Raw genomic sequence first — 15,418 nt, 5'->3', positions numbered from 1 at the left:
CATAACTGCTTATAGATGATAAGTTGATTCAAATATGTGTAACTGCATAACTGCATAAGAGTAACTAGAATGTGAGTGTATGACCCCGGGTCAACATATCTGCTTAGGCCACATTGTGATGACGGCCCGCTATCAAAAGAAAGTACTAAGAATATGAGAATACCCATGTTTGATTGTGTAATCTTACTCAGGGATGATCACTGAAGTAGGATACTATATTACTGAAGTTGTTGTTGAAGGTACAAAGTTTAATCACTGCAAGAAAGGGGATATTGTGTAAGGCCTGCCGGGTGAGGCAGGTCAGGTGGTGGAAATCCCCAACAGAGAAGTACCACGGTGTCCATAATCAAGTATGAACATGCTAAGAATGTTTAAGACTAACGGTGTGAAGAATACGTGGTTCTGGATCCTTTAAGATGCTTGATTACTATATTGTTATACGATTTGAATGTATTGATGTGATAAGGCCTGGTAGCCATACTTGTTGAGGGACAGAGAAACTTCCCTAAAAGCACCTATTTTTTTGTGTTACCAACTTCTCTCTCTCTTTTTCTCACTCTCTGCAAACACTTTGCAGTCTAACACTCTCTCTCTCTACCAACACTCCAACACAAACACACACAAGCTAGAGAGCAAGTTACCTTAGAGGACTTTTCGCAAGAGTATAAAACGAGTGTAACAATGTCCGTTCGTACACAGAGGCAGACGCAGTATATCGGTAAGGGATTCCTCCCGTTTATTCATAAAGGGTCTTGGTAATAATGTTCGTGGGCTTTTCAGCCTCCTCAAAAGTCACTCTCCACTCTCTCTCTCCCGTGTCGCCGTTCCCAGCTCACCTACTGAAATGACAAAGGCACACACATCTTAAGCACTAGCCAACGAGGCTTCATTTGCAACAGATCGCCGACACAACCCTGGCCACGGTCCTGTAGCTCCCTCTACAGGCCGAACGCTGCATGTCCCCCCACATACCCCCACCGCCCGACACAGGCCGACGACACGACGGCCGACGACCTACTCCCCCCCCCCTGCACGGGAGAGGAAGTCTGCCACGACCATCTGCGCCCCCGGTCTGTGCACGACCGAAAAGTTGAAGGGCTGCAACGCGAGATATCACCGGGTGATCCTCGCGTTCACATCCTTCATGCGGTGGAGCCACTGGAGGGGGGCATGGTCAGAGTAGAGGGTGAAAGCGCGACCCAGCAGGTAGTAGCGGAGGGTGCCGACCGCCCACTTGATGGCCAGGCACTCCTTCTCCACGGTGCTGTACCGGCCCTCCCTCTCCGACAGCTTGCGGCTCAGGTACAGCACCGGCCGGTCAGCCCCCTCCACGCACTGGGTCAGCACTGCTCCCAGCCCTCTATCCGACGCGTCCATCTGTAGGGAGAAAGGGAGGTTAAAATCAGGCGCATACAGGACCGTTTCTCCACAAAGAGCTCCCTTAAGGGCCTCGAACGACCCCTGGCACTGGCCCGACCATTGGACCGGATCCGGGGCACCCTTCCGGGTGAGGTCCGTCAAGGGACTGGCCAGCTCTGAAAACCCTGGCACGAACTGCCGGTAATAGCCAGCCAGCCCCAGGAAGGCCCTCACCTCCTTCTTCGTCTTGGGTCGAGGAGAGGCGGCGATGGCCGCAGTCTTTTCAATCTGCGGCCGCACCTCCCCCCGACCCAAGTGGTACCCCAGATACCGGATCTCCCTCCGCCCGATCACGCACTTTTTCGGGTTGGCCGTCAGCCCCGCCTGCCTCAGGGACCGCAGAACAGCAGCCACACTCCGCACATGCTGCGCCCAGGTGTCACTGTGAATGACAATGTCATCTAGGTAGGCCGCAGCATAGGCAGAGTGCGGCCGCAGAATACGGTCCATGAGGCGCTGAAAAGTGGCTGGGGCTCCGAACAACCCGAAAGGGAGCACTGTGAACTGGAACAGCCCGAGCGGAGTGGAGAATGCCGTTTTCTCCCGGGACACCGGCGAGAGTGGAATCTGCCAGTATCCCTTCGTGCAATCCAATGTCGTGAAGTACTTGGCCGTACCAAGCCGGTCCAAGAGCTCGTCAACCCGGGGCATCGGATAAGCATCGAACTTGGAGACCGCATTAACCCGTCTATAATCCACACAGAACCGTATAGCCCCATCTGGCTTGTTGACAAGCACGATGGGGCTACACCAATCACTGCGGGACTCCTCGACCACACCCAGCTCCAGCATGGCTTCCAACTCCCTGCACACAATGTCTCGTTTGTGCACCGGCAACCTATAGGGACGCGTGCGCACCGTTAAACCCGGCTACGTTTCTATATGGTGGTCGATGAGCGTAGTCCGGCCGGGCAGGGGAGAGAACACGTCGGCGAACTTAGCCTGCAAATCTGCAACGTCCGTGGCCTGGCTAGCAGAGAGATGGTTATCAATACCGACCGGAGTGCTAACTTTCGATTTTGGGACTTCCGGACCGAACTCCTCTCTCTCTGGAATTACTGTAGCCAGAGCAACAGTGACCACGTCGTTCCATTTTTTAAGGAGATTGACGTGATACACCTGCAAGCTATCCCCCCGGTCCGAGCGTACTACCTCATAATCCACGTCCCCCATGCGACGTGTGACCACAAACGGCCCTTGCCACTTCGCGAGTAATTTCGTGCTGGAGGTGGGTAACAGTACCAGCACCTTGACTCCCGGTGTAAATTCTCGTAGGGTAGTTCCCCTGTCGTATAGGCGTTTCTGACGCTCCTGGGCTTGCAGCAAATGCTCGCGTGAGATAACCCCTAGGGCGTGGAGCTTTGTGCGCAAGTCCAGGACGTATTGAATCTCACTTTTACTGTCGCTAGACCCTTCCTCCCAATTTTCTTTAAGAAGGTCTAGGACACCCCGGGGCTTACGCCCGTAGAGTAATTCAAACTGGGAAAACCCGGTGGAAGCTTGGGGGACTTCCCGTACCGCAAACAACAGGGGATCTAGCCATTTATGCCAATTCCGACTATCCTCGTGTACAAACTTCCGGATCATTGACTTCAAGGTCCGATTGAACCGCTCACAAAGGCCATCAGTGGCCGGGTGGTAAACACTGGTTCGAATCGCCTTGATGTTCAACAAGCCATACAGTTCCTTGAGGGTGCGTGACATAAAATTAGTGCCCTGATCGGTGAGAATCTCTTTCGGGATTCCCACGCGGGAGATTACTTGAAACAATGCCTGCGCTACACTCTTGGCAGAGATATTGCGCAGCGGTATTGCCTCGGGGTATCGGGTGGTGTAATCTATCAAGACCAACACAAATCGATATTCCTGTGTATTCCGGTCAAATGGCCAGATAATATCCATCGCAATGCGGTCGAATGGGTTCTCGACCAATGGTAAGGGCCGCAAGGGGGCCCGTGGAATGGCCGGGGGATTTACCAACTGACATTCACGACAAGAAGCGCACCACCTACGCACCTCTGCCCGAATCCCCGGCCAATAAAATCGAGCCATTATACGGTTCAGTGTTTTATCATACCCTAAATGGCCCACCATGGGGTTGAAATGAGCCGCCTGGAAGACCATTTCGCGGCGGCTGCGGGGAACCAACAACTGGGTTACTTCCTCCTGACTATGTGAGTCACAACTTACTCTATATAACCTGTCGCTGATAATCGCAAAATAGGGGTGGGCGCGCACTGTGTCTGGCCGTATCAAAGTACCATCAATTGCTATCACTTGGTCAAAGGCTGATCTTAGGGTCTCGTCACGAGACTGCTCGACGGGGAAGTCGCCTAGCAGCGGATAGTTCGGCGGGGAAATCTCGGGGTGAGGCGCCCCCGCCGGCTCCGGCTCCCCGGCAGTGTCGCGAGGCGCCGCCACAGCACAGAGCACATTACACGCCTCACACCTCCCTAGCTGTCGTGCACGCATCCCGGTAGCCCTCTTTACCGCTTGAGGAAACCCCTCCCAATCTACACCTAGAATCAGGGGATGCGTGAGGCGTGGGCTAACCGCCGCCTGTACACTATGTTTTTTTCCCTCATAATGAATTTCGATAGCGACCACCGGATATTCGTGAACGTCCCCATGCACACACCTCACCCACACCCTCGACGCCTTCAACAATGCCCCCGGCCGAACCAGGCGCTCCTGGATCATGGACTGCATGCAGCCCGAATCCAAGAACGCCTGGTGCGTATCATGCTGTATCCTTACCGGAACACGATACGCCGCTCCTGGTCCGGGGGGAGGGCCCGGTATGTCGCCGATGCGGACGACCTGCCCCACCTCCATCGCCGGGCACTCGGCCTGCACATGGCCCGGCCGTCCGCACCGCCAACACACCCCCCCTGTCGCTCGGGGTGCTACCTGTGGGGCCAGGGTTGGCTCTGGATGGGTGCGCCCCTGCCATCTCGTCCTCGGGGCGGGCGCCGGCCTTTCCCCTTCCGGTCCCTCGGCTCCTCCTGGGCGCCGGCCCCCCGCCCCCTGGCCGGGGTTGGTCGTTGCGGCCCCCGCGGTGGGAGGGAGAGATGGTCCTCCGCTAATCCCACGGCGGTCTTGAGGTCCTGGGGGCGGTGGTACTGGACCCAGGCGGCGGTTCGGGCCGGGAGCCCCGTGAGGAACTGTTCCAGGACTACCCGGTACCCGACCTCCTCCGCCGAGTTGTTCTCTGGGTCCAGCCACCGCCACGCGCTGTCCCGCAGCCGCTGGGCGTAGGCGAAGGGCCGGCTCCCCTCCTCCATTGTCAGGGCCCGAAACCGGCGACGGTGCTCCTCCGGTGTGAGGCCCAGGCGGTCCCGAATTGCCCGGGCCAGGGACGGGTAATCCCGTTGGGCGGCCGCTGGTAAACTGTGGGCCGCGAGCTGCGCCTCCCCTGACAGGAGGGGCAGCAGATGGTAGGCCCACTCTCCGTCCGGCCACCCCGAGATCCTCGCCGTCCCCTCGAACACCGCGAGGAACGCCTCCGGGTCGTCCAGGTCCCCCATCTTCTGTAGCTGGACCTTGGGGGGACCTTGTGCCGACCCGGTCCCCGGCGCCGGCCTGACGGCCCTGGTGAGGTCCTGGAGGAGGGCACGGTCCTCAGCCCTCGCCGCTGTCATCTCTCCCACGGCAGCCTGCTGGGTCTGTTGCAGGATGGTCTGTTGTTCGAGGATCAGCGATATCCTCGAGATTGCCGCTGCTAACGTCTCCATTCTGTGCCCCACGTTGGGCGCCAATGTAACAATGTCCGTTCGTACACAGGGGCAGACGCAGTATATCGGTAAGGGATTCCTCCCGTTTATCTTGGTAATAATGTTCGTGGGCTTTTCAGCCTCCTCAAAAGTCACTCTCCACTCTCTCTCTCCCGTGTCGCCGTTCCCAGCTCACCTACTGAAATGACAAAGGCACACACATCTTAAGCACTAGCCAACGAGGCTTCATTTGCAACAGGTGTGCAACGAAGCCTCGCCGACACAACCCTGGCCACGGTCCTGTAGCTCCCTCTACAGGCCGAACGCTGCATGTCCCCCCACAACGAGCTCCCCGGAGGAATTCGCTGGTCATTCCCCGCTGAGGAGCGTTAAAACCTGAAGCATCGGAGCAGGAGGGAGTGTGTTGGATACCGTGTCCGGAGCTCATACTCTGATCAAATCCTGACTCACGGTTGCAGCCGCTGAACTGCTGTTGGGGACGGAGCACCCTTGACTACACTTGGACATATTATTATAGGTTTTTACAGGTTTCTCAGAAGACACTTGGACATATTATTATAGGTTTTTACAGGTTTCTCAGACGACACTTGGACATATGTATACAGGTTTTTGCTTGACTACACTCTGAAAACACAGCTGTTCCTCTCTCAGCACTAGGCATCGTCCTTAGTTGTTTGAGGCTGTGGTTGTGAGTAAGACTGGGGTCTATTTTTACAGGATTTCACAGGCTTCATCAAAGAGGACATCTTTGTTGATTTCACAGGTTTTCACAGGTTTCATCAAAGAAGACATTTTAGTAGATTTTACAGGTTCTACAGGTCAGGGGCAAAGCCTCTCAGAGAATCAGAGTCCCTTAGCTGGGTAGGGGGATCTCTAGCTCTCTACCACAGCTGCGGCGGAAAGAGGAACCGGCTCCACTCGACGGAGCGGAACTGGGACTTCTCTAAATTTCACTGATAGGTAGTAGAACAGGCAGAGTAGGGTCAGAGGTATGGTTTTTATTATTTTTATGATTTTACTACGTTTTATATTATATCATGTTAACATTTTGAAATACTGTCTGTAACCCACTTTTATGATATCTTAGCTATGCTGCAATGCTTTGAACCATTATTAAAGATCATATCCTGCATTTAAAGCAACAGATTTCTGAATTTAATGTTTTATTTTTATTTTTATTATTCCATCCATTATAAGTCTTTTACCTCCTCCTGGTGACATAAAATGTTATAGATTACTGTGCATATTTTACCATAGGATCTGAATGGTAGAATCTAGCCCATTATTACCTCCTTTGGGTAAATTGTACTTACCGATGAATATTTTATCCGCAACCACACCAACTTGCACTCATGTAAGATTAGAGCAGTCGTTAACCATAGAGATTGCCCACTTCTGTGTACGGTTTTAGGGGTGAGTTTTCAGTACAACTGAAGTGGGTGAAGGAAGTCAATGGAGGAACTATGGGATGTTTAGACTGTTAACAGCGGAGTGAATCTAATCGACACCAACCTACACAGGACCTTTTAGTAGCTTATAGGGTAAGACCCTGCAGGCTGGGGTCCATACCTATTGAATAGAGGGTTGGTCCGGGGCTCCTGTACATGGCCTTTCAAAATCATACAGATTTTAACCAGGTCATTATTTCTAAAAGATCATTTGTTCTCACTGAGCTCCCTGGCTCAAAAAGGCAAAATAACATTCTGTCTCCATTCACTCTGTAAGGAAATACTTGAGAGAATTGTTCTGTGTCTCTCCCACAGGTTTCAAAAGCACTTCTGCCGAGCACCCACCCCAGGGAGGGAGGCCCTCTCCCTCCATCGTCCCAGCCAGCCTGCCCCCCAGTACACATATAGAGGGTTACCAGGGGCCCAGAGTACTGGTTCCCCCCTCGACCCTTTGGAATGTATACCCCCTCAGGCGGGCCGTGGTGATCCCCGGACATTTAAAACTGAGCCTAACGAGTTGCACTGCTCCCCTCTGCGGAGACCCTCCCCCAGTGAAAGCACTCCCACCACCACCTCCTTCTCTCCCCACCCTTCGTCCGAGGGCCTCCACAGCAGACTCAACGGACTCAACAGGGGAGCGGAGAAGGTGGTAGGGGTCAGGGGTCACAACGTCCTGCCTCCCAGCCCCCCCCATCCCCCACAAACATGCCTCCACACTTCAGATGAGGTCAAGTAGAAGGAGGTGTGGTCAGACAGCGAGCATAACTTCCTGGACAATGACATAGGCGGGGTGGCAGTGGCACCATCTCACGGCTCTATCCCGATCAAGTGTGCCCGGCGAGAGCTCCACGCCACCACGCCCATCCTCAGACCCAAGAGCAGCCACCCCACCCGCATCTCTCTGGTCTTCTACTAGCACAAGTCACTGAACGAGCCTGGCCATGGGCTGGCTATGTGGGAGGCTAAGATGGCCAAGCGGGACCGGGAGAGGGAGGAAGAGGCTGAGAGTATGGCAATGGGGCTGGGGCCTGCTGAAGCAGGATTGGAGGGTAGTCCAGCCAAGGGGAAGGGGAAGAGGGGTAAAGGGGCCGGGGTTGTGGAGCCAAAGGAAGAAGAGGAGATCCAGGAGGAGAACAGGAAGATGCTGAAGGTTCCTACCCGTCAGGCGGTGACCGTTCCATGGGATGGGCTCATCACCGCATCCCCTTATGCTCTCACCTAAGTCACAGGCCCTTACAACCGTTGGATCTGAGCTGACACTCCCCTTCACACGCATACAAACACACACACACACACACCACCCTGTGCTACTGCCTTACCTCAATCAACTTTATACAGTCATGAGAAAAAGTTAGGACACCCCCCAAAATATTAAGTTATTCTCTTAAAAATATGGACATATCAATATGTTATCTTCTTTCTAACAATGTCTATAGATAAAGGGGATGTAATTGAACAAAAAACTATGAAAATGTAACTTTGTAATTGTGGGGGGACATGCAGCGTTCGGCCTGTAGAGGGAGCTACAGGACCGTGGCCGGGGTTGTGTCGGCGAGACTTTTGTTGCACACCTGCTGCGAATTAAGTCTCGCCGGCAAATGTTTAAGATGTGTGTGCTTCTGCCATTTCAGGAGGCGAGGTGAGCTGGGAACGGCGGAGCGAGAGAGAGAGAGAGAGAAAGAGACGACTGCGAAGTCGCAGTCGCCAAGTAATCATTGAGGAGGCTGGAAAGCCAAAAGAACAATTCTGACGAACTATATGAATAAACGGGAGAGATTCCCTTACCGTAACGCTGCGTCTGCCTCTGTGTACAACGGACTTTGTTACATTGAGGCAGACGCAGCGTTACGGTAAGGGAATCTCTCCCGTTTATTCATATAGTTCGTCAGAATTGTTCTTTTGGCTTTCCAGCCTCCTCAATGATTACTTGGCGACTGCGACTTCGCAGTCGTCTCTTTCTCTCTCTCTCTCTCTCGCTCCGCCGTTCCCAGCTCACCTCGCCTCCTGAAATGGCAGAAGCACACACATCTTAAACATTTGCCGGCGAGACTTAATTCGCAGCAGGTGTGCAACAAAAGTCTCGCCGACACAACCCCGGCCACGGTCCTGTAGCTCCCTCTACAGGCCGAACGCTGCATGTCCCCCCACAGTAATCATTTATTTAACGAAAAATTAACAATAATGCCAATTCCTACTGAGGAAAAAGTTAGGACACCCTATGCCCTAATAGCTAGTATTGCCCCCCTTGGCTGAAATAACCTCAATTAGACGTTTCTTATAACTGTCTACAGGTCTCTGACATCAATTGGGAGAAAGTTTTTCCCACTCCTCCTTGCAGAATTCTTTCAGCTGTGTGATGTTCGAGGGGTGTCTTGCATGCACAGCCAGTTTCAAATCAATCCACAGCATCTCAATAAGATTAAGATCCGGGCTTTGACTTGACCATTCCAGAACTCTCAATTTATTTTTCTTGAGCCATTCCTTGGTAGATTTACTGGAATGTTTTGGGTCATTGTCATGTTGCATGGTCCACATCTGCTTCAGCTTCAACTTTCGAACAGATGGTCTCACATTTTCCTCAAGCACCCTCTGATACAATACAAAATTCATAGTGGATTCTATGATGGTGAGCTGACCAGGCCCTGCTGCAGAAAAGCAGCCCCAAACCATGACATTTCCACCCCCATGCTTCACAGTTGGTATGAGGTTCTTGTTCTCAAATGCTGTCTTGGTTTTGCGCCAAACATGTCTACTCTTACTGTGCCCAAATAGTTCAACTTTGGATTCATCTGTCCAAAGCACATTGTTCTAGAAGTTCTGGTCTTTCTCTAGGTGTTCTCTGGCAAACTTTAGTCTTGCCCTGATGTTTTTTTTTTGACAGCAGGGGTTTCCTCCTTGCACACCTCCCATGTAATGCAAACTTGTTCAGTCTCTTTCTTATGGTGGATGCATGTACTTTGACATCAATTGTGGCAAGAGATACCTGTAGGTCTCGTGATGACATTCTGGGATTGTTGGAGACTTCTTTAAGCATCTTTCGGTCAGCTCTTAGGCTGAACTTGCTTGGGCGGCCTGACCTGGCCATGTTGGTGGTGGTTTTAAATGTTCTCCACTTGTAAATTATTTTCCGGACAGTGGAATGGCCAATTTCGAATAGTTTGGAGATCTTTTTATATCCCTTCCCAGACTCATATGCATCTACAATTTTTCTTCTGAAGGCCTCAGAGAGCTCTTTTGATCTTGCCATGGTGATGCAACTCACTTCAACAATCAAGAGCAAACCAAACTAAATATCTGAGGTTTAAATAGGACAGGCTCCTCCAAAATCCTCTGTAACGCTGTTCTAATCATTTGCACCTGATGTGGTGCTCTTTATTATAATTTTAGGCATTTTAAGTGGAACTAAATGTGGGGGTGTCCTAACTTTTTCCTCACAAGAAGATTGCATTTCTATTAATTACATTTTACCAATCATTTTTTAAATAATTTGTTTCAGTTGTATTTGTTTAGTTATATTACCTCAATTTTTCAATATTGTTCAAATGAATATCAAATGTCCATATGTTTGAATATGTTGAAGAAGACAAAGGTTTTCATAGGGTGTCCTAATTTTTTCTCATGACTGTACTTCTAATCTTGTTTTTATACATAGTGTTTTTCACTGTGTTTTTCTAATGTCTGTTTATTTGTTTTTCTTCATATCTGTAATGGGGAAGAGTATCGTTTATTGGGTTTTAACTGTTTTGGTGTTGATTACATGATTTTCAGTCTGGTTTTTATTGTAAAGAGATGGTGCTCAGAACCGATTTTAAAGATGTTTTAAACTTGTTTTATATACAAATTGATTTAGGACAACCAAGATGTGATTATTTATTATGATCATTATCAAAACTATTTTTAATGTTATTTTTGGTGCAAGCCTGTTTCCTGCAATCAACTATGTTCACTTGCATTTTTATGTTGACACTCAAATTCACATTGTAGTAAACACTCTGACTTTACGTGGTAAAATGTTGTTGTCTCAGCCAAGGTTGCTCTTTTCATAAGATGAATTTTAACATTAAATTATGTAATGGTGCCATTGTAGCAGTAATTTTCAGTAAACAATCACATATTCAAACAGAGAGCAAGACGAAATACAGTACAAACATCATGTTAGTTTATATGTGTAGACACAGATGTAGCATTGTGCTTTTCCTTCTGTTCCCCTCTTCTGTATATAGAGTTGCTGTTGATGAGGGAAACATGCACCGTTTTTGTATTTTTCTGGATTGTGTCTTTTTGTTCAGTGTAAAGATATGGCATATTGAAAAGCACTTTTTTATTTTTCTAAACTGAACTTAAAAGGCTCCTCTTCCAATATGTATGTATGTGCAGACATAGATATATCAGCTTGTGTGATACCTCTTCTCTCCTTTTTTCAGTATTTCAGCATTTATTTGTTGTTTTAGATTAACTCACTCAGCTATGATTGTTTAAAATATGACAGTTTTTCTCTATCGCTTGAGTGCATTTGTCCAAACAGAATTCAACACACAGGCCAAAATTGAAACACGTTGGCAAAATGCACTAAGACTCTCAAAACATAAAATACATGACACAAAATCAACGACCTGCATCAAAACATACAACTTGTTAGCTAATGAAAAGTTATTTCAATCAATCATTACACAATGGCCCAATAAATACTAACTACAACTATCAATATACCCTAACATGGTTAACCCTCTTTTATATGTCTGTGCCATTTGTTGATAGCCTACTATAATTATAGTATGTACCAAGTAAACATATTATCACAGCATGGGCTGTATTCTTTTTTCCTAAAATTATTTTACCAAAGATGACCAATGCAAAAAGAATGTCACTCAAGAGCATAAATATCTATAAACAAAAGGTTTTATTTTCCAGTTGATCTACTGAGATTGGGCTGGAGCCTCTCTCATGGAAAGGCCATGATTGACAACATGGTCAATAATTGTGGCACGAGTTTCAGCTCTTTGTATCTATGGGCTCCTCTACGTCTTACTCTGTCCATTCTTGTAAATGGCAACTCAGAGGTGACCTCCTTTATGCATGAATAATTACTGATTGCTGATCGAAAAATTGTGCAAAGACACGAAGTTCACATTCAAGGGAGTCATTTGTATCAGCTGTGACCAAATGTTTTAATTTTGTTTGACATGATTTACTCAATTGAGTTTTGCGTCTTTTGTAGAGAGTTGTGTTTACTGTTTTGCAAAAATGTGCTTACAGTAGGCAGAAGTTTAGAAAGTCTTGACTGTTTTAAAGTCGCAGGAGTTCCGTGTTTTATTTCAGGTCATTCACCTCGGCAAAACAACCACCAGGAGGCATCGTTGAGCAGGATATGTTTACATTGCAAGAGTACTGTACTGGAGCTTGCTTTATGAGTTGTTTCAAATGCGCTGCGTTTTGTGCAGTATGTCATAGCCTAGCCTAGGAGGCTAAAAAGGTTGGTCTAGCTTGTATACAGTAGCTTAACTTTAAGGTGGTGATAAGAGTTGTGAAGGATGTTTGAAAAGAGAATGGTTGTTGCGCCATACAGTGTGTGTCTGCACTGTGCGCTCCGTTTTGAGCCATAGCCTCGGTAGGCTAAAAAAGGTTGGTCTAACTTGCATAGCTTAACTTTATCTTCAATTTTGCCTGTATTGGATATCTGACGAATTTACTCAGCCCAACACACCGGCACTCGCCACTTGTATCAATAAAAAGATTACTGACAGGTTTGTGTGGTGATGAATAAAAACCGTATGTTTTCAAATACTGCTGAAAAATCATGTTTTCCGATTCATTGTGTTGGACACATGTAATGTGTGTAAAATACTTTTTTTAAGGTTCTACTTATCATAATAAGGTAGCTGACGTAGACATTTGCAGTCGCTTGCTTGATCATTTCAGATTAATAATCAAAGCAGAGCAGTTGAGGTATAGTTACAAGGGGAGGGGGGAGGGAGAGTGACACAGTCACGATCAAGCAAGCGATTGCGAATGTCTACGTCAGCTTGCAACTGTAGCAAACAGACCTATGTAATTACAACAGAGATCTGAGCTAAACATTTTGGCACATCTCTACTTTTGGCGCATCTCTATTCACAGACTTCACTCAAAGTTACGGATGATGTATGACTTCCATGTTTGAACGAAAATCAAGATTGTTGTTCTCTATGACAACTGTAGCAAACAACACCTGTCAACAAATCTCACTTTTGGCGCGTCTATTCACAGACTTCAGTCAAACGGCTGATGTACTGTACAGTGGGAGGCCTTATGTATTGTGCTACGGTCCCTGCGCGTCTCCTTACCCCTCTGCATATTTCAGAGAAAATACATGGCTGCAGTCGGATGGACCCTGTAGCCTATGTTGATGATTTGTGTAAATCGCATTCGTATTAATTTGCGTATTGAGAGCCTCAGGTATTCAGTAGTCATTGCAAGTCCAAAAGGCTGCTTGCATTTGCGGCAATATGGAATTTGCGAAACCAAGGGAAATACATGTCTGTTATTGTAAAATGTCCATTCCAGTTGGCTATACGGAAAAAAGACATTGAAGAGAGACCTGGCCACAATTAGTTGTCAATAATGGTTGCCATTTTTACAAACACGGGCTCTCAATAGTGTCCTATTCGTTACCAAAAACATCCAACTCCTAAAATCCAGTGTGATTGGAGCAGATGCGTTTGTGTAATTGTTTTATTGTTGAAACTACAAGTTCTCGAGCCAGCCAGGAGTTGAACATTTAATCTTAGGATATACTGTATGGTTGATGGGGGAGGGTAATCTTTTTCTTGGTCGTTTCCTATTAACAAACAATTTATCTAGCACACTCTCCCCCTTCAAATGACACCTCAAAAAATGCTATACAGGATAAATGCATCATTATTATTATTATTATTACATTGTGTGAACGAGAAAAGGCTGCCCTTGCTGAAAATGTGGACGTTCTTAATGATAACAACTGTAGACTACTTTTCTATCCAGTCTCAATCCCACTGAAACCCAACATGCTTACTGCTGTCTCCCATGAAAATTATTTCATTCTGTAATCATTCTGTTCCATTATTAAAGCCGACTCGCGCTTATTCATGTCAGACTGCGCTAAAACATTTCCCCCTGTTTCTCTGCGCTGTGAGAGAATGCGTGATGACGGTATGAGAGTAGAGGAGTTGCTTGGTCCTCTTTAAAATAGACTGATATTTAAACCATTTCCACTCTTCATCTCTGAAATTCATGAGCTGCTATAATAAACTTGATTTTACCAATTTATCTGATAAGGGAAACCATTCTCTTTGTCTTAGCCTCGGGAGGATAAAAAGGTTGGTCTAGCTTGTATTCAGTAGTTTAACTTTAACTTAAAATTTGCCTGTATTGGATGTCCCACAAATTTATTTGAGGGGGGTGCTGCCTAAAATGTTGCATTTGCATTGTGTGTGAAAGCAATGAGAAATCACAAAAAAAATAATACTGTTGTGCTCATTAGGTTATGATGGAGATCAACTGGACCCCAGTTTCATTAAAAGTGTCTTGGCAATCGAGAAAAACTGCAAACAGTGCCCTGCGTAAGTAATGGGACAGTGAAGCATTTTTTCTTCTTTTGGCTCTATACTCCAAAAGTTTGGATTTGAAATCAAACAATTACAATGAGGTTATAGTAGAGATTCTCAGCTTTTTAAAATATTTTTTATGCATAGTCCCCCTGTTTCAGGGTGCGCAAATGTGATGGGACAGATTAATCAAATGTCCAAATTAAGCACTTAGTATTTGGTCGACAATTCTTTGCATGCAGTAACTGCCTGAAGTGACCCATTGACCCCACCAGACTGTAGTTGTGTATATTCTCTGGTGATCCTCTGCCAGGCCTGTACTGCAGCCACCTTCAGTTGTTGTTTGTTTTGAGGATGTTTTGCCTTAAGTCTCCTCTTCAGCAAATGAAATGCATGTTCAATAGGATTTAGACCTGGAGATTTACTTGGCCATGAAAAATTCCATAGTTTTCATGGCAGTGTGTTTTATGTCATTGTCCTGCTATATGATGAAGCGCCATCCAATGAGTTTGGAGGCATTTGCTCATACTTCAGCAGACAAGATGTTTCTGTACACTTTAGAATTCATCCTGCTGCTGCCGTCAGCAGTTACATCATCAATGAGGACAAGCTAGCCAGTTCCAGTGGAATCATGCATCATACATCATCATCATACATGTCCAAGCCACTATATTTCACAGATGAGGTGGTATGCTGTGGATATTGGGCAGTTCTGGTACATTCTGGTTAATCTTTGTCGCATCTGTCCACAATACCTTTTTCCAGAACTCTGCAGGCTCTTTTATCTTTTTAGCAAACTATAACCTGGCCATCCTGTTTTTGTGGCTAACTAGTGGTTTGCATCTTGCAGTGTAGCCTCTGCAGGTGAAGTCTTCTGTGGATGGTAGACTCTGACACATTCACGCCTACCTCCTGGAGAGTGTTTGTTAGAAATTATTTTTATAAAAACAGTTGCATTATAATGCTCAATAGCAGATGAGTAAATAAAGCTATTCAGTTCTTTATTTAGGGTGATTAAATTTACTAATTGTATTTGATATTCCATATGCAAATCAATTGAATTAATATGTTTTTTAATCATCTGATACAGGGAACATTTGTTTGGTAATCATTAACTTTTGATTGAGAAGTGTTGGAAATCATTATTATAAAAAACAGTTTATTATTGCTATAAGAAAAATACATTACTGCAGTGTGCTAAATTTACTAATGTGATGGCCTGTTGATAAATGAGAGATGAATCAAGCATTAGTTC

The sequence above is a fragment of the Argentina silus genome (assembly GCF_951799395.1).
Source record: "Argentina silus genome assembly, chromosome: Y".
NCBI classification, from domain to species: domain Eukaryota; kingdom Metazoa; phylum Chordata; class Actinopteri; order Argentiniformes; family Argentinidae; genus Argentina; species Argentina silus.
This window is presented reverse-complemented; position numbering follows the sequence as displayed.